The sequence below is a fragment of the Phalacrocorax aristotelis genome, chromosome 6 (genome assembly GCF_949628215.1).
Source record: "Phalacrocorax aristotelis chromosome 6, bGulAri2.1, whole genome shotgun sequence".
Taxonomy (NCBI): domain Eukaryota; kingdom Metazoa; phylum Chordata; class Aves; order Suliformes; family Phalacrocoracidae; genus Phalacrocorax; species Phalacrocorax aristotelis.
Genome location: NC_134281.1, coordinates 62414 through 84728, shown reverse-complemented (window position 1 = coordinate 84728; position 22315 = coordinate 62414). Strand labels below are relative to the sequence as shown.

General features: G+C 54.7%; 2 long non-coding RNA genes across 4 annotated transcripts; both read left to right on the top strand.

The window, feature by feature from the left end:
* The first annotated feature begins 208 nt into the window (after window positions 1-208).
* Window positions 209-4917, top strand: LOC142058305 (uncharacterized). Of its 2 annotated transcripts, none has more exons than XR_012660897.1 (3): window positions 209-619; window positions 998-1189; window positions 4583-4917. It is a non-coding gene; the product is annotated as an uncharacterized LOC142058305 (long non-coding RNA). The 2 variants fall into 2 exon arrangements; XR_012660898.1 differs by lacking the exon at window positions 4583-4917 and adding an exon at window positions 1448-1980.
* A 5509-nt stretch (window positions 4918-10426) lies between these two features.
* On the top strand, window positions 10427-19558 carry LOC142058403 (uncharacterized). Of its 2 annotated transcripts, none has more exons than XR_012660954.1 (3): window positions 10427-10866; window positions 13889-13998; window positions 18997-19558. It is a non-coding gene; the product is annotated as an uncharacterized LOC142058403 (long non-coding RNA). The 2 variants fall into 2 exon arrangements; XR_012660953.1 differs by lacking the exon at window positions 18997-19558 and adding an exon at window positions 18547-18910.
* Window positions 19559-22315: the final 2757 nt, after the last annotated feature.

Below are 22315 nucleotides of genomic sequence, written 5' to 3'. Positions count from 1 at the left end.
CCCTAGAAAAGGGGTGGTGCCCTGCTCCGGGGGGCCAGTGAGAGCCGAGGGCGGAGCGGAGCTGTGGCCGAGCGTCAGCGGGCTGCGACTGTAGCGAGGGGGAAGGTGAGCGGGAGCTGGGGGATGGACCGCTGGGTCCCGGGTAAAGCCCCGAGGATGGCTGCGGCGGGGCAGCGCCGGGTCGGAGCGGGCGGTGGGGAGAGCGAGGCTGTGCTGAGGGCTCGGTGGGGGTTCCGGGTGCATGGGCGGGAGGGGCGGTGCCCCGCAGGATCAGAGAGCGGGGAAGGCGGGCTCGCGGCATGCCGGTAGCTGTGGTGGTGTGGGTGGTGTGGCTGCCGGGCGGGCGGGTTGTGCCGCAGAGCATGCCGGTAGCTGTGGTGGTGTGGCTGCCGGCTGGCCGTGCGGCCGTGTTGTGCCGCAGAGCACGCCGGGAGCTGTAGTCCTTGTGGCGCGCGGCTGCCGGCCCTGTCACGTGGTTCGCCGGGGCGTGGCGGGAGGCGCGGTCTTCCGGCGCTCGGGTGCCGGGCGGCCGTGCCGCGTACGGTACGCGAGGTGTATTTGGGGTTGGATTGGTGTTGATTTCTGGGGGCTTGCGGGTGCGGCCGCTCCCCGAGAAGCGGTGAGTTCCCCGGGAGCTGACAGAAGGGAAGAGGGAAAGGAGGAGGACGGTGACCTTTTCCCCCTGCCCAGAGCGCAGATGATGGCCGGCTCACCGGAGCTCCCGCTCAGCCTCCCCTGGCCCCCCTTGCCCCATGCGCCTGCCCCCAGCTCCGGCACCTCCCCTGAAGCGTGCTGCGTAGCCCTTGGCCGCCCCCAGGCCCTGTCGTGAAGGCAGCGAGCCGGCCCTCAAGCGCACTGGATTCCCCCTCGGCGCAGGGGCCCTTAGCAGTAGCCCAGGGAAGGAGCGGTGTGTCCAGAAGCCCCTGCGGAAGGAGAGGCTTTGGTCAGGGTCGATCGACGGTAACCACGGTCGCTGTTTCTTCTTTCCCTCTCCCAGAGACCGTGCTGAGGACGTGGTTGTCTGTCCTTCCCCCGGGGATGCTGTTGACTGCGGCCGTCTCAGGCTTGCGTGGCTTCTCTCTGCCCGGCCTCGCCGTCCTTGCAGCGCAGGGCCGAAAAGGGATAGACAAAGCCCTTCCCGGCTGTGGACAGGAGCTGCCTCGGCTGAAGCTGGAGACGCCAACAAAAGGTAAAGAAGAAGAAACGGAAGGCGCTCTGGCTGCCAGCTGCTTTCCTGCTGCAGGCAAGAGAGAGCCTGTCCCTGCAGGTGAGGGAGGAAGGATCCCCCTTCATAGCCCGCAGCGGGCCAGGCCACCAACGTGCACGGCAGGGTCTGTACGCGTAACCCGGAGTTCGGTACGGGCGTGTAGTGCACGAGCGAGCTAGGCTACGTGCCTAGGAAGCCTCATCTCGTAAGAGCTGCAAGACACCCACGTGTTCTCTTCAGGTGGAGGACGGCCTAGAGTCTGGAGCTGCAGAAGAGGCAGGGAGGAGAGAAGGGGAAAGAAGCATCTGAACGGCTAAATTGTGCCAGCAGCGCTGAGAGCGAGAGTCGCGGTGAGTCCTGGGCCACTGGGGCCCCGTTGCCTCTCTTGTACGTCCTGGGCCCTCCCTGTCTCTCCCCCGGCCCCCTCTCTTTCCTTACCCGCTGCAAAATTATTTTTTTTTGCGCCCCCCCCGCACCTTCTTTCTCCATCTCGCTCTGAGTGGCTCCCTGCCTCCCCGTCTTTTCAGTCCTCCCTCTCTCTGTCCTGTAGCCTGTGGCTTCTTTTTCTTTCTCCGCCTCTCTCTGCCTGGCTCTGGCTCCGTTTTTATTTTTTTACTCCTCCTGCTCTGTCCTGTAGCCTGTCGGTATTTTTGTCTTTCTCTGGCTCTCTTGGTCTGACTCCCTGTGTTACCGAAAAACGCGGTAAAATCGGAAACAACTCCTCAACGCCAATTTAGTATTAAAGAGCAGGCATTCTTTATTCACGGCGCCAGATGCACGGGGGATCGCTCCTCCTGGCGTGCGTACCTCACACAGCTTTCCCGTACAATTTGTAGATGAAAATTTTACGTATTCATACATATTCATTATTGTCCTGTCTACTGATTGGTACAAACTTGCTCGTTCCGTATGTAAATCGCTGCGCAGGCTCAGTTGTCCTCTTCCGTTGTTCTCTTCCGAGTAGGTGGTGTTACTTGGGTCTGTGGTGGTCCGTGAGTCGGTGGTCGCGATCTCCCCCTGCCAGAATGGCCTTTTACCTTCTTGGCTCTTAATCTTGGCAGTCTTGGCTAGTTTTCTCAGTCCGCTCCACGAAACCGCGTTTTGTCGTCCTTTTCTGACAGAAGCACGTTGTCTGTTGTTCTGCTGACATTAACGATCGCCTAGGGACTAAAATGCAGATCAACAGATGCGCTGATTCGTACGCTCCGTGTTCCCGTAATGGAACACCGTCTCTGGTTGGTTGATTTCATCGCTTTGGTTACACCTGTTCCTGTTGTTCAGTTTCTTCTTTTTTGGCTTTGTGTGATTCTCTCTGTGATTCTGTTTTTCTCTGCCTCGCTTTTCCCAGCTCCCCGTCCCTCACTTTGAATGCCCGTTGTCCTTCACTAGCTCACTCTCCCTTGGTTGCCATCCCCGTTTCTGAATTCCTCCTGCTTTGCCACGTAGCCCGTGACTTTTTTCTTAATCTCTGTCTGCCTCAACGCTCCCCCTGCGCTTTTTAATTCGTCTGCTCTGCTCTGTACCCTGCTACTGTTCTTGCCTTTCTGAGTCCTTCTCTGTCCAGCTCCCTTTCCCTATTCATGAATTCCTGTTCTTCCTGCAGCCACCGCTGTTCCCTGTGATCTCCGTCTCTCTCTGTCCAGCTGCCTGTCCCTAGGTTTTAATTCCTGCCTCTGCCCGCTGTAGCCCGTCTAGATGTTTCTCTCGGCCTCTCTCTCTGTCCGGCTCCCTCTCTCTGTGTTCTAATTCCACGTTCTCTGTCACGTAGACCCGTGCTATTTGTTTGTCCTCATCTCTCTCTGTCCAGCTCCTTGCTGCGATGTTTTATTTCTTCCCTCTCTGTCTGTCTTTGTAGCCCATTGCCGTTGTTTTGGTTTTTTTTTTTTTTCACTTGTTTCTTCACGTGTCTGTCTGCCTCCCAGTGCCTGATCTTTAATTCCTCCTTCCCTGTAGGCCGCTGTTGCTTTTTTCCATTCTACATTGTGTTCTCTTTGGTCTCCTGTTCTTATTCATCGATTCCCTCCTCGCTGCCCTGTGGCTTGTCCCCATTTATTGTTGCCTCTCTCTCCCTCTCTCTGGCTTCTTGCCCCTGTTTTTAAAATTCCTCCCTCTCTTCTCTCTTCCCTGTTGGCCGTGTGATCTTTAGCCTTTCTCCACCTCTTTCTGCCCAGCTCTCTGCGTCTATTCATTAATTCTTCCCTCTCTGCCCTGTAGCCTGTAGCTTTTGTCCTTTCTCCATCTTGCTGTCTCTGGCTTCCCCATGACCCTAATTTAGAATTGTTTCTCTCTTCTTTCTGTACGCATTGCGATTCCTTTTGCTCTCCATCTCCCTTTGTTTTGTTTTTTTTTTTTTGTTGTTTTTCTGGCTCCCTGTCCCTAATTGTTAATTCTCTGCCTTCTCATGCTCTGTACCACGTAGCCCCATGGTTTGTTTTGTGGTGTTCCCTCCCCGGGCCCTTCCCTCCGTCGCTGGCCGTCTCGGCTCCCTGTCCCCGTGGCTTCATTCTTCCCTTTCTGCCCTGTTCTTGTCGCTTATCTTGTCTGTCTCCATCTCGCTCGGTCCAGCTTCCTGCCCCTATTCTTCTTTCCTCCCTCGCTGTCGTGCGGCCTGCCCCAGGTTCTTTGTGCGCCTCCAGCCTGCTCCTCTTCCTTCTTTGTTGGTCTGTGTCCTGCTCTTCCCTCTTTCTGCTGCCTCTCTTCCCCTCTCTCTGCTGCTTTTATCTCCACCTCCGTCAGGCTCCCTGTCCTTCTCTGGCCGTCCTGTTCCCTGCCTCGTGCCTTCTCACTACACGCACACACGCCCCCCCCCCGCCCCCGTCCAGCCGGATGCTGCTCTTCTCTTCTCTCCTCCTACTGTCCTGCGCCCTGCTCCTCATCGTTGGTGGCCTCCCCCTCTGCCCAGCAGCCCATCGCTCCAGGAGCCAGGCGACGGACGGTCCGTTCCCTGCCAAACCGGGACAAGCGCGTGCCGTGGCTTAGCCCCAGCTGGCAACTCTGCACCAGGGAGCTGCTTGCTCACTCCACCCTCAGTGGGCTGGGGGAGAGAGCTGGAAGGGTAAAAGCAAGAAAAATCATGGGTTGAGATCAAGACTGTTTAATAGGTAAAGCAAAAGCTGTGCGTGGAAGCAAAGCAAGGAATTAATTCACTCCTCCTTTTCGGCGGACAGGTGTTGAGCTGTTTCTGGGATAGCAGGGCTCTGTCATGTGTAACGGTTACTTAGGAAGAGAAATGCCATAGCCCCCAAGGACTCCCCCTTCTTCCCACAGTTCGAACCCGCAGTTCGGTACGGGCGTGTAGTGCACGAGCGAGCTAGGCTACGTGCCTAGGAAGCCTCATCTCGTACGAGCTGTAAGACACCCATGTATTCTCTTTAGGTGGAGGTCGGCCTAGAGTCTGGAGCTGCAGAAGAGGCAGGGAGGAGAGAAGGGGAAAGAAGCATCTGAACGGCTAAATTGTGCCAGCAGCGCTGAGAGCGAGAGTCGCGGTGAGTCCTGGGCCACTGGGGCCCCGTTGCCTCTCTTGTACGTCCTGGGCCCTCCCTGTCCCTCCCCCGGCCCCCTCTCTTTCCTTACCTGCTGCAAAATTATTTTTTTTTGCGCCCCCCCGCACCTTCTTTCTCCATCTCGCTCTGAGTGGCTCCCTGCCTCCCCGTCTTTTCAGTCCTCCCTCTCTCTGTCCTGTAGCCTGTGGCTCCTTTTTCTTTCTCTGCCTCTCTCTGCCTGGCTGCGGCTCCGTTTTTATTTTTTTACTCCTCCTGCTCTGTCCTGTAGCCTGTCGGTATTTTTGTCTTTCTCTGGCTCTCTTGGTGTGACTCCCTGTGTTACCGAAAAACGCGGTAAAATCGGAAACAACTCCTCAACGCCAATTTAGTATTAAAGAGCAGGCATTCTTTATTCACGGCGCCAGATGCACGGGGGATCGCTCCTCCTGGCGTGCGTACCTCACACAGCTTTCCCGTACAATTTGTAGATGAAAATTTTACGTATTCATACATATTCATTATTGTCCTGTCTACTGATTGGTACAAACTTGCTCGTTCCGTATGTAAATTGCTGCGCAGGCTCGGTGGTGGTCCGTGCGTCGGTGGTCGCGATCTCCCCCTGCCAGAATGGCCTTTTACCTTCTTGGCTCTTAATCTTGGCAGTCTTGGCTAGTTTTCTCAGTCCGCTCCACGAAACCGCGTTTTGTCGTCCTTTTCTGACAGAAGCACGTTGTCTGTTGTTCTGCTGACATTAACGATCGCCTAGGGACTAAAATGCAGATCAACAGATGCGCTGATTCGTAGGCTCCGTGTTCCCGTAATGGAACACCGTCTCTGGTTGGTTGATTTCATCGCTTTGGTTACACCTGTTCCTGTTGTTCAGTTTCTTCTTTTTTGGCTTTGTGTGATTCTCTCTGTGATTCTGTTTTTCTCTGCCTCGCTTTTCCCAGCTCCCCGTCCCTCACTTTGAATGCCCGTTGTCCTTCACTAGCTCACTCTCCCTTGGTTGCCATCCCCGTTTCTGAATTCCTCCTGCTTTGCCACGTAGCCCGTGACTTTTTTCTTAATCTCTGTCTGCCTCAACGCTCCCCCCGCGCTTTTTAATTCGTCTGCTCTGCTCTGTACCCTGCTACTGTTCTTGCCTTTCTGAGTCCTTCTCTGTCCAGCTCCCTTTCCCTATTCATGAATTCCTGTTCTTCCTGCAGCCACCGCTGTTCCCTGTGATCTCCGTCTCTCTCTGTCCAGCTGCCTGTCCCTAGCTTTTAATTCCTGCCTCTGCCCGCTGTAGCCCGTCTAGATGTTTCTCTCGGCCTCTCTCTCTGTCCGGCTCCCTCTCTCTGTGTTCTAATTCCACGTTCTCTGTCACGTAGACCCGTGCTATTTGTTTGTCCTCATCTCTCTCTGTCCAGCTCCTTGCTGCGATGTTTTATTTCTTCCCTCTCTGTCTGTCTTTGTAGACCATTGCCGTTGTTTTGGTTTTTTTTTTTTTTTCACTTGTTTCTTCACGTGTCTGTCTGCCTCCCAGTGCCTGATCTTTAATTCCTCCTTCCCTGTAGGCCGCTGTTGCTTTTTTCCATTCTACATTGTGTTCTCTTTGGTCTCCTGTTCTTATTCATCGATTCCCTCCTCGCTGCCCTGTGGCTTGTCCCCATTTATTGTTGCCTCTCTCTCCCTCTCTCTGGCTTCTTGCCCCTGTTTTTAAAATTCCTCCCTCTCTTCTCTCTTCCCTGTTGGCCGTGTGATCTTTAGCCTTTCTCCACCTCTTTCTGCCCAGCTCTCTGCGTCTATTCATTAATTCTTCCCTCTCTGCCCTGTAGCCTGTAGCTTTTGTCCTTTCTCCATCTTGCTGTCTCTGGCTTCCCCATGACCCTAATTTAGAATTGTTTCTCCCTTCTTTCTGTACGCATTGCGATTCCTTTTGCTCTCCATCTCCCTTTGTTTTGTTTTTTTTTTGTTGTTGTTTTTCTGGCTCCCTGTCCCTAATTGTTAATTCTCTGCCTTCTCATGCTCTGTACCACGTAGCCCCATGGTTTGTTTTGTGGTGTTCCCTCCCCGGCCCCTTCCCTCCGTCGCTGGCCGTCTCGGCTCCCTGTCCCCGTGGCTTCATTCTTCCCTTTCTGCCCTGTTCTTGTCGCTTATCTTGTCTGTCTCCATCTCGCTCGGTCCAGCTTCCTGCCCCTATTCTTCTTTCCTCCCTCGCTGTCGTGCTGCCTGCCCCAGGTTCTTTGTGCGCCTCCAGCCTGCTCCTCTTCCTTCTTTGTTGGTCTGTGTCCTGCTCTTCCCTCTTTCTGCTGCCTCTCTTCCCCTCTCTCTGCTGCTTTTATCTTCACCTCCGTCAGGCTCCCTGTCCTTCTCTGGCCGTCCTGTTCCCTGCCTCGTGCCTTCTCACTACACGCACACATGCCCCCCCCCGCCCCCGTCCAGCCGGATGCTGCTCTTCTCTTCTCTCCTCCTACTGTCCTGCGCCCTGCTCCTCATCTTTGGTGTCTTCCCCCTCTGCCCAGCAGCCCATCGCTCCAGGAGCCAGGCGACGGACGGTCCGTTCCCTGCCAAACCGGGACAAGCGCGTGCCGTGGCTTAGCCCCAGCTGGCAGCTCTGCACCAGGGAGCTGCTTGCTCACTCCACCCTCAGTGGGCTGGGGGAGAGAGCTGGAAGGGTAAAAGTGAGAAAAATCATGGGTTGAGATCAAGACTGTTTAATAGGTAAAGCAAAAGCTGTGCGTGGAAGCAAAGCAAGGAATTAATTCACTCCTCCTTTTCGGCGGACAGGTGTTGAGCTGTTTCTGGGATAGCAGGGCTCTGTCATGTGTAACGGTTACTTAGGAAGAGAAATGCCATAGCCCCCAAGGACTCCCCCTTCTTCCCACAGTTCGAACCCGCAGTTCGGTACGGGCGTGTAGTGCACGAGCGAGCTAGGCTACGTGCCTAGGAAGCCTCATCTCGTACGAGCTGTAAGACACCCATGTATTCTCTTTAGGTGGAGGTCGGCCTAGAGTCTGGAGCTGCAGAAGAGGCAGGGAGGAGAGAAGGGGAAAGAAGCATCTGAACGGCTAAATTGTGCCAGCAGCGCTGAGAGCGAGAGTCGCGGTGAGTCCTGGGCCACTGGGGCCCCGTTGCCTCTCTTGTACGTCCTGGGCCCTCCCTGTCTCTCCCCCGGCCCCCTCTCTTTCCTTACCTGCTACAAAATTATTTTTTTTTGCGCCCCCCCCGCACCTTCTTTCTCCATCTCGCTCTGAGTGGCTCCCTGCCTCCCCGTCTTTTCAGTCCTCCCTCTCTCTGTCCTGTAGCCTGTGGCTCCTTTTTCTTTCTCTGCCTCTCTCTGCCTGGCTCTGGCTCCGTTTTTATTTTTTTACTCCTCCTGCTCTGTCCTGTAGCCTGTCGGTATTTTTGTCTTTCTCTGGCTCTCTTGGTCTGACTCCCTGTGTTACCGAAAAACGCGGTAAAATCGGAAACAACTCCTCAACGCCAATTTAGTATTAAAGAGCAGGCGTTCTTTATTCACGGCGCCAGATGCACGGGGGATCGCTCCTCCTGGCGTGCGTACCTCACACAGCTTTCCCGTACAATTTGTAGATGAAAATTTTACGTATTCGTACATATTCATTATTGTCCTGTCTACTGATTGGTACAAACTTGCTCGTTCCGTATGTAAATCGCTGCGCAGGCTCGGTGGTGGTCCGTGAGTCGGTGGTCGCGATCTCCCCCTGCCAGAATGGCCTTTTACCTTCTTGGCTCTTAATCTTGGCAGTCTTGGCTAGTTTTCTCAGTCCGCTCCACGAAACCGCGTTTTGTCGTCCTTTTCTGACAGAAGCACGTTGTCTGTTGTTCTGCTGACATTAACGATCGCCTAGGGACTAAAATGCAGATCAACAGATGCGCTGATTCGTAGGCTCCGTGTTCCCGTAATGGAACACCGTCTCTGGTTGGTTGATTTCATCGCTTTGGTTACACCTGTTCCTGTTGTTCAGTTTCTTCTTTTTTGGCTTTGTGTGATTCTCTCTGTGATTCTGTTTTTCTCTGCCTCGCTTTTCCCAGCTCCCCGTCCCTCACTTTGAATGCCCGTTGTCCTTCACTAGCTCACTCTCCCTTGGTTGCCATCCCCGTTTCTGAATTCCTCCTGCTTTGCCACGTAGCCCGTGACTTTTTTCTTAATCTCTGTCTGCCTCAACGCTCCCCCCGCGCTTTTTAATTCGTCTGCTCTGCTCTGTACCCTGCTACTGTTCTTGCCTTTCTGAGTCCTTCTCTGTCCAGCTCCCTTTCCCTATTCATGAATTCCTGTTCTTCCTGCAGCCACCGCTGTTCCCTGTGATCTCCGTCTCTCTCTGTCCAGCTGCCTGTCCCTAGCTTTTAATTCCTGCCTCTGCCCGCTGTAGCCCGTCTAGATGTTTCTCTCGGCCTCTCTCTCTGTCCGGCTCCCTCTCTCTGTGTTCTAATTCCACGTTCTCTGTCACGTAGACCCGTGCTATTTGTTTGTCCTCATCTCTCTCTGTCCAGCTCCTTGCTGCGATGTTTTATTTCTTCCCTCTCTGTCTGTCTTTGTAGCCCATTGCCGTTGTTTAGGTTTTTTTTTTTTCACTTGTTTCTTCACGTGTCTCTGTCTGCCTCCCAGTGCCTGATCTTTAATTCCTCCTTCCCTGTAGGCCGCTGTTGCTTTTTTCCGTTCTACATTGTGTTTTCTTTGGTCTCCTGTTCTTATTCATCGATTCCCTCCTCGCTGCCCTGTGGCTTGTCCCCATTTATTGTTGCCTCTCTCTCCCTCTCTCTGGCTTCTTGCCCCTGTTTTTAAAATTCCTCCCTCTCTTCTCTCTTCCCTGTTGGCCGTGTGATCTTTAGCCTTTCTCCACCTCTTTCTGCCCAGCTCTCTGCGTCTATTCATTAATTCTTCCCTCTCTGCCCTGTAGCCTGTAGCTTTTGTCCTTTCTCCATCTTGCTGTCTCTGGCTTCCCCATGACCCTAATTTAGAATTGTTTCTCTCTTCTTTCTGTACGCATTGCGATTCCTTTTGCTCTCCATCTCCCTTTGTTTTGTTTTTTTTTTGTTGTTGTTTTTCTGGCTCCCTGTCCCTAATTGTTAATTCTCTGCCTTCTCATGCTCTGTACCACGTAGCCCCATGGTTTGTTTTGTGGTGTTCCCTCCCCGGCCCCTTCCCTCCGTCGCTGGCCGTCTCGGCTCCCTGTCCCCGTGGCTTCATTCTTCCCTTTCTGCCCTGTTCTTGTCGCTTATCTTGTCTGTCTCCATCTCGCTCGGTCCAGCTTCCTGCCCCTATTCTTCTTTCCTCCCTCGCTGTCGTGCTGCCTGCCCCAGGTTCTTTGTGCGCCTCCAGCCTGCTCCTCTTCCTTCTTTGTTGGTCTGTGTCCTGCTCTTCCCTCTTTCTGCTGCCTCTCTTCCCCTCTCTCTGCTGCTTTTATCTCCACCTCCGTCAGGCTCCCTGTCCTTCTCTGGCCGTCCTGTTCCCTGCCTCGTGCCTTCTCACTACACGCACACACGCCCCCCCCCCCCCCCGCCCCCGTCCAGCCGGATGCTGCTCTTCTCTTCTCTCCTCCTACTGTCCTGCGCCCTGCTCCTCATCGTTGGTGGCCTCCCCCTCTGCCCAGCAGCCCATCGCTCCAGGAGCCAGGCGACGGACGGTCCGTTCCCTGCCAAACCGGGACAAGCGCGTGCCGTGGCTTAGCCCCAGCTGGCAGCTCTGCACCAGGGAGCTGCTTGCTCACTCCACCCTCAGTGGGCTAGGGGAGAGAGCTGGAAGGGTAAAAGTGAGAAAAATCATGGGTTGAGATCAAGACTGTTTAATAGGTAAAGCAAAAGCTGTGCGTGGAAGCAAAGCAAGGAATTAATTCACTCCTCCTTTTCGGCGGACAGGTGTTGAGCTGTTTCTGGGATAGCAGGGCTCTGTCATGTGTAACGGTTACTTAGGAAGAGAAATGCCATAGCCCCCAAGGACTCCCCCTTCTTCCCACAGTTCGAACCCGCAGTTCGGTACGGGCGTGTAGTGCACGAGCGAGCTAGGCTACGTGCCTAGGAAGCCTCATCTCGTACGAGCTGTAAGACACCCATGTATTCTCTTTAGGTGGAGGTCGGCCTAGAGTCTGGAGCTGCAGAAGAGGCAGGGAGGAGAGAAGGGGAAAGAAGCATCTGAACGGCTAAATTGTGCCAGCAGCGCTGAGAGCGAGAGTCGTGGTGAGTCCTGGGCCACTGGGGCCCCGTTGCCTCTCTTGTACGTCCTGGGCCCTCCCTGTCTCTCCCCCGGCCCCCTCTCTTTCCTTACCTGCTGCAAAATTATTTTTTTTTGCGCCCCCCCCACACCTTCTTTCTCCATCTCGCTCTGAGTGGCTCCCTGCCTCCCAGTCTTTTCAGTCCTCCCTCTCTCTGTCCTGTAGCCTGTGGCTCCTTTTTCTTTCTCTGCCTCTCTCTGCCTGGCTCCGGCTCCGTTTTTATTTTTTTACTCCTCCTGCTCTGTCCTGTAGCCTGTCGGTATTTTTGTCTTTCTCTGGCTCTCTTGGTGTGACTCCCTGTGTTACCGAAAAACGCGGTAAAATCGGAAACAACTCCTCAACGCCAATTTAGTATTAAAGAGCAGGCATTCTTTATTCACGGCGCCAGATGCACGGGGGATCGCTCCTCCTGGCGTGCGTACCTCACACAGCTTTCCCGTACAATTTGTAGATGAAAATTTTACGTATTCATACATATTCATTATTGTCCTGTCTACTGATTGGTACAAACTTGCTCGTTCCGTATGTAAATCGCTGCGCAGGCTCAGTTGTCCTCTTCCGTTGTTCTCTTCCGAGTAGGTGGTGTTACTTGGGTCTGTGGTGGTCCGTGAGTCGGTGGTCGCGATCTCCCCCTGCCAGAATGGCCTTTTACCTTCTTGGCTCTTAATCTTGGCAGTCTTGGCTAGTTTTCTCAGTCCGCTCCACGAAACCGCGTTTTGTCGTCCTTTTCTGACAGAAGCACGTTGTCTGTTGTTCTGCTGACATTAACGATCGCCTAGGGACTAAAATGCAGATCAACAGATGCGCTGATTCGTACGCTCCGTGTTCCCGTAATGGAACACCGTCTCTGGTTGGTTGATTTCATCGCTTTGGTTACACCTGTTCCTGTTGTTCAGTTTCTTCTTTTTTGGCTTTGTGTGATTCTCTCTGTGATTCTGTTTTTCTCTGCCTCGCTTTTCCCAGCTCCCCGTCCCTCACTTTGAATGCCCGTTGTCCTTCACTAGCTCACTCTCCCTTGGTTGCCATCCCCGTTTCTGAATTCCTCCTGCTTTGCCACGTAGCCCGTGACTTTTTTCTTAATCTCTGTCTGCCTCAACGCTCCCCCCGCGCTTTTTAATTCGTCTGCTCTGCTCTGTACCCTGCTACTGTTCTTGCCTTTCTGAGTCCTTCTCTGTCCAGCTCCCTTTCCCTATTCATGAATTCCTGTTCTTCCTGCAGCCACCGCTGTTCCCTGTGATCTCCGTCTCTCTCTGTCCAGCTGCCTGTCCCTAGCTTTTAATTCCTGCCTCTGCCCGCTGTAGCCCGTCTAGATGTTTCTCTCGGCCTCTCTCTCTGTCCGGCTCCCTCTCTCTGTGTTCTAATTCCACGTTCTCTGTCACGTAGACCCGTGCTATTTGTTTGTCCTCATCTCTCTCTGTCCAGCTCCTTGCTGCGATGTTTTATTTCTTCCCTCTCTGTCTGTCTTTGTAGCCCATTGCCGTTGTTTTGGGTTTTTTTTTTTTCACTTGTTTCTTCACGTGTCTCTGTCTGCCTCCCAGTGCGTGATCTTTAATTCCTCCTTCCCTGTAGGCCGCTGTTGCTTTTTTCCGTTCTACATTGTGTTCTCTTTGGTCTCCTGTTCTTATTCATCGATTCCCTCCTCGCTGCCCTGTGGCTTGTCCCCATTTATTGTTGCCTCTCTCTCCCTCTCTCTGGCTTCTTGCCCCTGTTTTTAAAATTCCTCCCTCTCTTCTCTCTTCCCTGTTGGCCGTGTGATCTTTAGCCTTTCTCCACCTCTTTCTGCCCAGCTCTCTGCGTCTATTCATTAATTCTTCCCTCTCTGCCCTGTAGCCTGTAGCTTTTGTCCTTTCTCCATCTTGCTGTCTCTGGCTTCCCCATGACCCTAATTTAGAATTGTTTCTCTCTTCTTTCTGTACGCATTGCGATTCCTTTTGCTCTCCATCTCCCTTTGTTTTGTTTTTTTTTTTGTTGTTTTTCTGGCTCCCTGTCCCTAATTGTTAATTCTCTGCCTTCTCATGCTCTGTACCACGTAGCCCCATGGTTTGTTTTGTGGTGTTCCCTCCCCGGCCCCTTCCCTCCGTCACTGGCCGTCTCGGCTCCCTGTCCCCGTGGCTTCATTCTTCCCTTTCTGCCCTGTTCTTGTCGCTTATCTTGTCTGTCTCCATCTCGCTCGGTCCAGCTTCCTGCCCCTATTCTTCTTTCCTCCCTCGCTGTCGTGCTGCCTGCCCCAGGTTCTTTGTGCGCCTCCAGCCTGCTCCTCTTCCTTCTTTGTTGGTCTGTGTCCTGCTCTTCCCTCTTTCTGCTGCTTCTCTTCCCCTCTCTCTGCTGCTTTTATCTCCACCTCCGTCAGGCTCCCTGTCCTTCTCTGGCCGTCCTGTTCCCTGCCTCGTGCCTTCTCACTACACGCACACACGCCCCCCCCGCCCCCGTCCAGCCGGATGCTGCTCTTCTCTTCTCTCCTCCTACTGTCCTGCGCCCTGCTCCTCATCTTTGGTGGCCTCCCCCTCTGCCCAGCAGCCCATCGCTCCAGGAGCCAGGCGACGGACGGTCCGTTCCCTGCCAAACCGGGACAAGCGCGTGCCGTGGCTTAGCCCCAGCTGGCAACTCTGCACCAGGGAGCTGCTTGCTCACTCCACCCTCAGTGGGCTGGGGGAGAGAGCTGGAAGGGTAAAAGCGAGAAAAATCATGGGTTGAGATCAAGACTGTTTAATAGGTAAAGCAAAAGCTGTGCATGGAAGCAAAGCAAGGAATTAATTCACTCCTCCTTTTCGGCGGGCAGGTGTTGAGCTGTTTCTGGGATAGAAGGGCTCTGTCATGTGTAACGGTTACTTAGGAAGAGAAATGCCATAGCCCCCAAGGACTCCGCCTTCTTCCCACAGTTCGAACCCGCAGTTCGGTACGGGCGTGTAGTGCACGAGCGAGCTAGGCTACGTGCCTAGGAAGCCTCATCTCGTAAGAGCTGCAAGACACCCACGTGTTCTCTTCAGGTGGAGGACGGCCTAGAGTCTGGAGCTGCAGAAGAGGCAGGGAGGAGAGAAGGGGAAAGAAGCATCTGAACGGCTAAATTGTGCCAGCAGCGCTGAGAGCGAGAGTCGCGGTGAGTCCTGGGCCACTGGGGCCCCGTTGCCTCTCTTGTACGTCCTGGGCCCTCCCTGTCTCTCCCCCGGCCCCCTCTCTTTCCTTACCCGCTGCAAAATTATTTTTTTTTGCGCCCCCCCCGCACCTTCTTTCTCCATCTCGCTCTGAGTGGCTCCCTGCCTCCCCGTCTTTTCAGTCCTCCCTCTCTCTGTCCTGTAGCCTGTGGCGGCTTTTTCTTTCTCCGCCTCTCTCTGCCTGGCTCTGGCTCCGTTTTTATTTTTTTACTCCTCCTGCTCTGTCCTGTAGCCTGTCGGTATTTTTGTCTTTCTCTGGCTCTCTTGGTGTGACTCCCTGTGTTACCGAAAAACGCGGTAAAATCGGAAACAACTCCTCAACGCCAATTTAGTATTAAAGAGCAGGCATTCTTTATTCACGGCGCCAGATGCACGGGGGATCGCTCCTCCTGGCGTGCGTACCTCACACAGCTTTCCCGTACAATTTGTAGATGAAAATTTTACGTATTCGTACATATTCATTATTGTCCTGTCTACTGATTGGTACAAACTTGCTCGTTCCGTATGTAAATCGCTGCGCAGGCTCAGTTGTCCTCTTCCGTTGTTCTCTTCCGAGTAGGTGGTGTTACTTGGGTCTGTGGTGGTCCGTGAGTCGGTGGTCGCGATCTCCCCCTGCCAGAATGGCCTTTTACCTTCTTGGCTCTTAATCTTGGCAGTCTTGGCTAGTTTTCTCAGTCCGCTCCACGAAACCGCGTTTTGTCGTCCTTTTCTGACAGAAGCACGTTGTCTGTTGTTCTGCTGACATTAACGATCGCCTAGGGACTAAAATGCAGATCAACAGATGCGCTGATTCGTACGCTCCGTGTTCCCGTAATGGAACACCGTCTCTGGTTGGTTGATTTCATCGCTTTGGTTACACCTGTTCCTGTTGTTCAGTTTCTTCTTTTTTGGCTTTGTGTGATTCTCTCTGTGATTCTGTTTTTCTCTGCCTCGCTTTTCCCAGCTCCCCGTCCCTCACTTTGAATGCCCGTTGTCCTTCACTAGCTCACTCTCCCTTGGTTGCCATCCCCGTTTCTGAATTCCTCCTGCTTTGCCACGTAGCCCGTGACTTTTTTCTTAATCTCTGTCTGCCTCAACGCTCCCCCCGCGCTTTTTAATTCGTCTGCTCTGCTCTGTACCCTGCTACTGTTCTTGCCTTTCTGAGTCCTTCTCTGTCCAGCTCCCTTTCCCTATTCATGAATTCCTGTTCTTCCTGCAGCCACCGCTGTTCCCTGTGATCTCCGTCTCTCTCTGTCCAGCTGCCTGTCCCTAGGTTTTAATTCCTGCCTCTGCCTGCTGTAGCCCGTCTAGATTTTTCTCTCGGCCTCTCTCTCTGTCTGGCTCCCTCTCTCTGTGTTCTAATTCCACGTTCTCTGTCACGTAGACCCGTGCTATTTGTTTGTCCTCATCTCTCTCTGTCCAGCTCCTTGCTGCGATGTTTTATTTCTTCCCTCTCTGTCTGTCTTTGTAGCCCATTGCCGTTGTTTTGGGTTTTTTTTTTTTCACTTGTTTCTTCACGTGTCTCTGTCTGCCTCCCAGTGCCTGATCTTTAATTCCTCCTTCCCTGTAGGCCGCTGTTGCTTTTTTCCGTTCTACATTGTGTTCTCTTTGGTCTCCTGTTCTTATTCATCGATTCCCTCCTCGCTGCCCTGTGGCTTGTCCCCATTTATTGTTGCCTCTCTCTCCCTCTCTCTGGCTTCTTGCCCCTGTTTTTAAAATTCCTCCCTCTCTTCTCTCTTCCCTGTTGGCCGTGTGATCTTTAGCCTTTCTCCACCTCTTTCTGCCCAGCTCTCTGCATCTATTCATTAATTCTTCCCTCTCTGCCCTGTAGCCTGTAGCTTTTGTCCTTTCTCCATCTTGCTGTCTCTGGCTTCCCCATGACCCTAATTTAGAATTGTTTCTCTCTTCTTTCTGTACGCATTGCGATTCCTTTTGCTCTCCATCTCCCTTTGTTTTGTTTTTTTTTTTGTTGTTTTTCTGGCTCCCTGTCCCTAATTGTTAATTCTCTGCCTTCTCATGCTCTGTACCACGTAGCCCCATGGTTTGTTTTGTGGTGTTCCCTCCCCGGCCCCTTCCCTCCGTCGCTGGCCGTCTCGGCTCCCTGTCCCCGTGGCTTCATTCTTCCCTTTCTGCCCTGTTCTTGTCGCTTATCTTGTCTGTCTCCATCTCGCTCGGTCCAGCTTCCTGCCCCTATTCTTCTTTCCTCCCTCGCTGTCGTGCGGCCTGCCCCAGGTTCTTTGTGCGCCTCCAGCCTGCTCCTCTTCCTTCTTTGTTGGTCTGTGTCCTGCTCTTCCCTCTTTCTGCTGCCTCTCTTCCCCTCTCTCTGCTGCTTTTATCTCCACCTCCGTCAGGCTCCCTGTCCTTCTCTGGCCGTCCTGTTCCCTGCCTCGTGCCTTCTCACTACACGCACACACGCCCCCCCCCGCCCCCGTCCAGCCGGATGCTGCTCTTCTCTTCTCTCCTCCTACTGTCCTGCGCCCTGCTCCTCATCTTTGGTGGCCTCCCCCTCTGCCCAGCAGCCCATCGCTCCAGGAGCCAGGCGACGGACGGTCCGTTCCCTGCCAAACCGGGACAAGCGCGTGCCGTGGCTTAGCCCCAGCTGGCAACTCTGCACCAGGGAGCTGCTTGCTCACTCCACCCTCAGTGGGCTGGGGGAGAGAGCTGGAAGGGTAAAAGCGAGAAAAATCATGGGTTGAGATCAAGACTGTTTAATAGGTAAAGCAAAAGCTGTGCATGGAAGCAAAGCAAGGAATTAATTCACTCCTCCTTTTCGGCGGGCAGGGGTTGAGCCGTCTCTGGGAAAGCAGGGCTCTGTCATGTGTAACGGTTACTCAGGAAGAGAAATGCCATAGCCCCCAAGGACTCCGCCTTCTTCCCCCAGCTGTGTGTGCTGAGCATGATGTCAAATGGTATGGCATATCCCTTTGGTCAGTTAGCTGGGAAAGCTTTCCCAGCTGTGTCCTCTCCCAGCCTACTTGCTGGTGGGGCACTGAGAGAACCAGAAGAGGCCCTGACTGTGGAAGCAGTGCTCAGCAAGAACCAAAACATCTCTACATTATTAACGCTGTTTTGAGCATAAATCCAAAACTTATCCCTTCCTAGCTACTATGGAGAAAATGAGCACTATCCTAGCCAACACCAGCTCCTTGCGGCTCCGGCAACGGCAGCCGAGGTGGCCTTGGGGCAGTGGGGAGCGTTGGGGACCCTGAGCCACGAATCGCTCCTGGGACTTGTTACGCGTGTGCGCCTGCACAAACACCTGCCCTCTCCTTTGCCCTCAGGGCTGCGTTTGTGCTGCCTTTGCGTGGGGCAAGGGGCTGTGATGGAGCCCAGGGGAGGAGGTGGTGCACTGTGGGGGTGAGGGGAGGGGCCCCCCGTTGCTGCTGTGCCTCAGCTGCGCGCGGGGGCTGGAGGAGCCCCAGGTGCGGGCAGTGGGGCTGATGGTGCCGGCTCCTCCCTAGAAAAGGGGTGGTGCCCTGCTCCGGGGGGCCAGTGAGAGCCGAGGGCGGAGCGGAGCTGTGGCCGAGCGTCAGCGGGCTGCGACTGTAGCGAGGGGGAAGGTGAGCGGGAGCTGGGGGATGGACCGCTGGGTCCCGGGTAAAGCCCCGAGGATGGCTGCGGCGGGGCAGCGCCGGGTCGGAGCGGGCGGTGGGGAGAGCGAGGCTGTGCTGAGGGCTCGGTGGGGGTTCCGGGTGCATGGGCGGGAGGGGCGGTGCCCCGCAGGATCAGAGAGCGGGGAAGGCGGGCTCGCGGCATGCCGGTAGCTGTGGTGGTGTGGGTGGTGTGGCTGCCGGGCGGGCGGGTTGTGCCGCAGAGCATGCCGGTAGCTGTGGTGGTGTGGCTGCCGGCTGGCCGTGCGGCCGTGTTGTGCCGCAGAGCATGCCGGGAGCTGTAGTCCTTGTGGCGCGCGGCTGCCGGGCGGCCGTGTTGTGCCGCAGAGCACGCCGGGAGCTGTAGTCCTTGTGGCGCGCGGCTGCCGGCCCTGTCACGTGGTTCGCCGGGGCGTGGCGGGAGGCGCGGTCTTCCGGCGCTCGGGTGCCGGGCGGCCGTGCCGCGTACGGTACGCGAGCTGTATTTGGGGTTGGATTGGTGTTGATTTCTGGGGGCTTGCGGGTGCGGCCGCTCCCCGAGAAGCGGTGAGTTCCCCGGGAGCTGACAGAAGGGAAGAGGGAAAGGAGGAGGACGGTGACCTTTTCCCCCTGCCCAGAGCGCAGATGATGGCCGGCTCACCGGAGCTCCCGCTCAGCCTCCCCTGGCCCCCCTTGCCCCATGCGCCTGCCCCCAGCTCCGGCACCTCCCCTGAAGCGTGCTGCGTAGCCCTTGGCCGCCCCCAGGCCCTGTCGTGAAGGCAGCGAGCCGGCCCTCAAGCGCACTGGATTCCCCCTCGGCGCAGGGGCCCTTAGCAGTAGCCCTGGGAAGGAGCGGTGTGTCCAGAAGCCCCTGCGGAAGGAGAGGCTTTGGTCAGGGTCGATCGACGGTAACCACGGTCGCTGTTTCTTCTTTCCCTCTCCCAGAGACCGTGCTGAGGACGTGGTTGTCTGTCCTTCCCCCGGGGATGCTGTTGACTGCGGCCGTCTCAGGCTTGCGTGGCTTCTCTCTGCCCGGCCTCGCCGTCCTTGCAGCGCAGGGCCGAAAAGGGATAGACAAAGCCCTTCCCGGCTGTGGACAGGAGCTGCCTCGGCTGAAGCTGGAGACGCCAACAAAAGGTAAAGAAGAAGAAACGGAAGGCGCTCTGGCTGCCAGCTGCTTTCCTGCTGCAGGCAAGAGAGAGCCTGTCCCTGCAGGTGAGGGAGGAAGGATCCCCCTTCATAGCCCGCAGCGGGCCAGGCCACCAACGTGCACGGCAGGGTCTGTACGCGTAACCCGGAGTTCGGTACGGGCGTGTAGTGCACGAGCGAGCTAGGCTACGTGCCTAGGAAGCCTCATCTCGTAAGAGCTGCAAGACACCCACGTGTTCTCTTCAGGTGGAGGACGGCCTAGAGTCTGGAGCTGCAGAAGAGGCAGGGAGGAGAGAAGGGGAAAGAAGCATCTGAACGGCTAAATTGTGCCAGCAGCGCTGAGAGCGAGAGTCGCGGTGAGTCCTGGGCCACTGGGGCCCCGTTGCCTCTCTTGTACGTCCTGGGCCCTCCCTGTCTCTCCCCCGGCCCCCTCTCTTTCCTTACCCGCTGCAAAATTATTTTTTTTTGCGCCCCCCCCGCACCTTCTTTCTCCATCTCGCTCTGAGTGGCTCCCTGCCTCCCCGTCTTTTCAGTCCTCCCTCTCTCTGTCCTGTAGCCTGTGGCTTCTTTTTCTTTCTCCGCCTCTCTCTGCCTGGCTCTGGCTCCGTTTTTATTTTTTTACTCCTCCTGCTCTGTCCTGTAGCCTGTCGGTATTTTTGTCTTTCTCTGGCTCTCTTGGTCTGACTCCCTGTGTTACCGAAAAACGCGGTAAAATCGGAAACAACTCCTCAACGCCAATTTAGTATTAAAGAGCAGGCATTCTTTATTCACGGCGCCAGATGCACGGGGGATCGCTCCTCCTGGCGTGCGTACCTCACACAGCTTTCCCGTACAATTTGTAGATGAAAATTTTACGTATTCATACATATTCATTATTGTCCTGTCTACTGATTGGTACAAACTTGCTCGTTCCGTATGTAAATCGCTGCGCAGGCTCAGTTGTCCTCTTCCGTTGTTCTCTTCCGAGTAGGTGGTGTTACTTGGGTCTGTGGTGGTCCGTGAGTCGGTGGTCGCGATCTCCCCCTGCCAGAATGGCCTTTTACCTTCTTGGCTCTTAATCTTGGCAGTCTTGGCTAGTTTTCTCAGTCCGCTCCACGAAACCGCGTTTTGTCGTCCTTTTCTGACAGAAGCACGTTGTCTGTTGTTCTGCTGACATTAACGATCGCCTAGGGACTAAAATGCAGATCAACAGATGCGCTGATTCGTACGCTCCGTGTTCCCGTAATGGAACACCGTCTCTGGTTGGTTGATTTCATCGCTTTGGTTACACCTGTTCCTGTTGTTCAGTTTCTTCTTTTTTGGCTTTGTGTGATTCTCTCTGTGATTCTGTTTTTCTCTGCCTCGCTTTTCCCAGCTCCCCGTCCCTCACTTTGAATGCCCGTTGTCCTTCACTAGCTCACTCTCCCTTGGTTGCCATCCCCGTTTCTGAATTCCTCCTGCTTTGCCACGTAGCCCGTGACTTTTTTCTTAATCTCTGTCTGCCTCAACGCTCCCCCCGCGCTTTTTAATTCGTCTGCTCTGCTCTGTACCCTGCTACTGTTCTTGCCTTTCTGAGTCCTTCTCTGTCCAGCTCCCTTTCCCTATTCATGAATTCCTGTTCTTCCTGCAGCCACCGCTGTTCCCTGTGATCTCCGTCTCTCTCTGTCCAGCTGCCTGTCCCTAGGTTTTAATTCCTGCCTCTGCCCGCTGTAGCCCGTCTAGATGTTTCTCTCGGCCTCTCTCTCTGTCCGGCTCCCTCTCTCTGTGTTCTAATTCCACGTTCTCTGTCACGTAGACCCGTGCTATTTGTTTGTCCTCATCTCTCTCTGTCCAGCTCCTTGCTGCGATGTTTTATTTCTTCCCTCTCTGTCTGTCTTTGTAGCCCATTGCCGTTGTTTTGGTTTTTTTTTTTTTTCACTTGTTTCTTCACGTGTCTGTCTGCCTCCCAGTGCCTGATCTTTAATTCCTCCTTCCCTGTAGGCCGCTGTTGCTTTTTTCCATTCTACATTGTGTTCTCTTTGGTCTCCTGTTCTTATTCATCGATTCCCTCCTCGCTGCCCTGTGGCTTGTCCCCATTTATTGTTGCCTCTCTCTCCCTCTCTCTGGCTTCTTGCCCCTGTTTTTAAAATTCCTCCCTCTCTTCTCTCTTCCCTGTTGGCCGTGTGATCTTTAGCCTTTCTCCACCTCTTTCTGCCCAGCTCTCTGCGTCTATTCATTAATTCTTCCCTCTCTGCCCTGTAGCCTGTAGCTTTTGTCCTTTCTCCATCTTGCTGTCTCTGGCTTCCCCATGACCCTAATTTAGAATTGTTTCTCTCTTCTTTCTGTACGCATTGCGATTCCTTTTGCTCTCCATCTCCCTTTGTTTTGTTTTTTTTTTTTTGTTGTTTTTCTGGCTCCCTGTCCCTAATTGTTAATTCTCTGCCTTCTCATGCTCTGTACCACGTAGCCCCATGGTTTGTTTTGTGGTGTTCCCTCCCCGGGCCCTTCCCTCCGTCGCTGGCCGTCTCGGCTCCCTGTCCCCGTGGCTTCATTCTTCCCTTTCTGCCCTGTTCTTGTCGCTTATCTTGTCTGTCTCCATCTCGCTCGGTCCAGCTTCCTGCCCCTATTCTTCTTTCCTCCCTCGCTGTCGTGCGGCCTGCCCCAGGTTCTTTGTGCGCCTCCAGCCTGCTCCTCTTCCTTCTTTGTTGGTCTGTGTCCTGCTCTTCCCTCTTTCTGCTGCCTCTCTTCCCCTCTCTCTGCTGCTTTTATCTCCACCTCCGTCAGGCTCCCTGTCCTTCTCTGGCCGTCCTGTTCCCTGCCTCGTGCCTTCTCACTACACGCACACACGCCCCCCCCCCGCCCCCGTCCAGCCGGATGCTGCTCTTCTCTTCTCTCCTCCTACTGTCCTGCGCCCTGCTCCTCATCGTTGGTGGCCTCCCCCTCTGCCCAGCAGCCCATCGCTCCAGGAGCCAGGCGACGGACGGTCCGTTCCCTGCCAAACCGGGACAAGCGCGTGCCGTGGCTTAGCCCCAGCTGGCAACTCTGCACCAGGGAGCTGCTTGCTCACTCCACCCTCAGTGGGCTGGGGGAGAGAGCTGGAAGGGTAAAAGCAAGAAAAATCATGGGTTGAGATCAAGACTGTTTAATAGGTAAAGCAAAAGCTGTGCGTGGAAGCAAAGCAAGGAATTAATTCACTCCTCCTTTTCGGCGGACAGGTGTTGAGCTGTTTCTGGGATAGGAGGGCTCTGTCATGTGTAACGGTTACTTAGGAAGAGAAATGCCATAGCCCCCAAGGACTCCCCCTTCTTCCCACAGTTCGAACCCGCAGTTCGGTACGGGCGTGTAGTGCACGAGCGAGCTAGGCTACGTGCCTAGGAAGCCTCATCTCGTACGAGCTGTAAGACACCCATGTATTCTCTTTAGGTGGAGGTCGGCCTAGAGTCTGGAGCTGCAGAAGAGGCAGGGAGGAGAGAAGGGGAAAGAAGCATCTGAACGGCTAAATTGTGCCAGCAGCGCTGAGAGCGAGAGTCGCGGTGAGTCCTGGGCCACTGGGGCCCCGTTGCCTCTCTTGTACGTCCTGGGCCCTCCCTGTCCCTCCCCCGGCCCC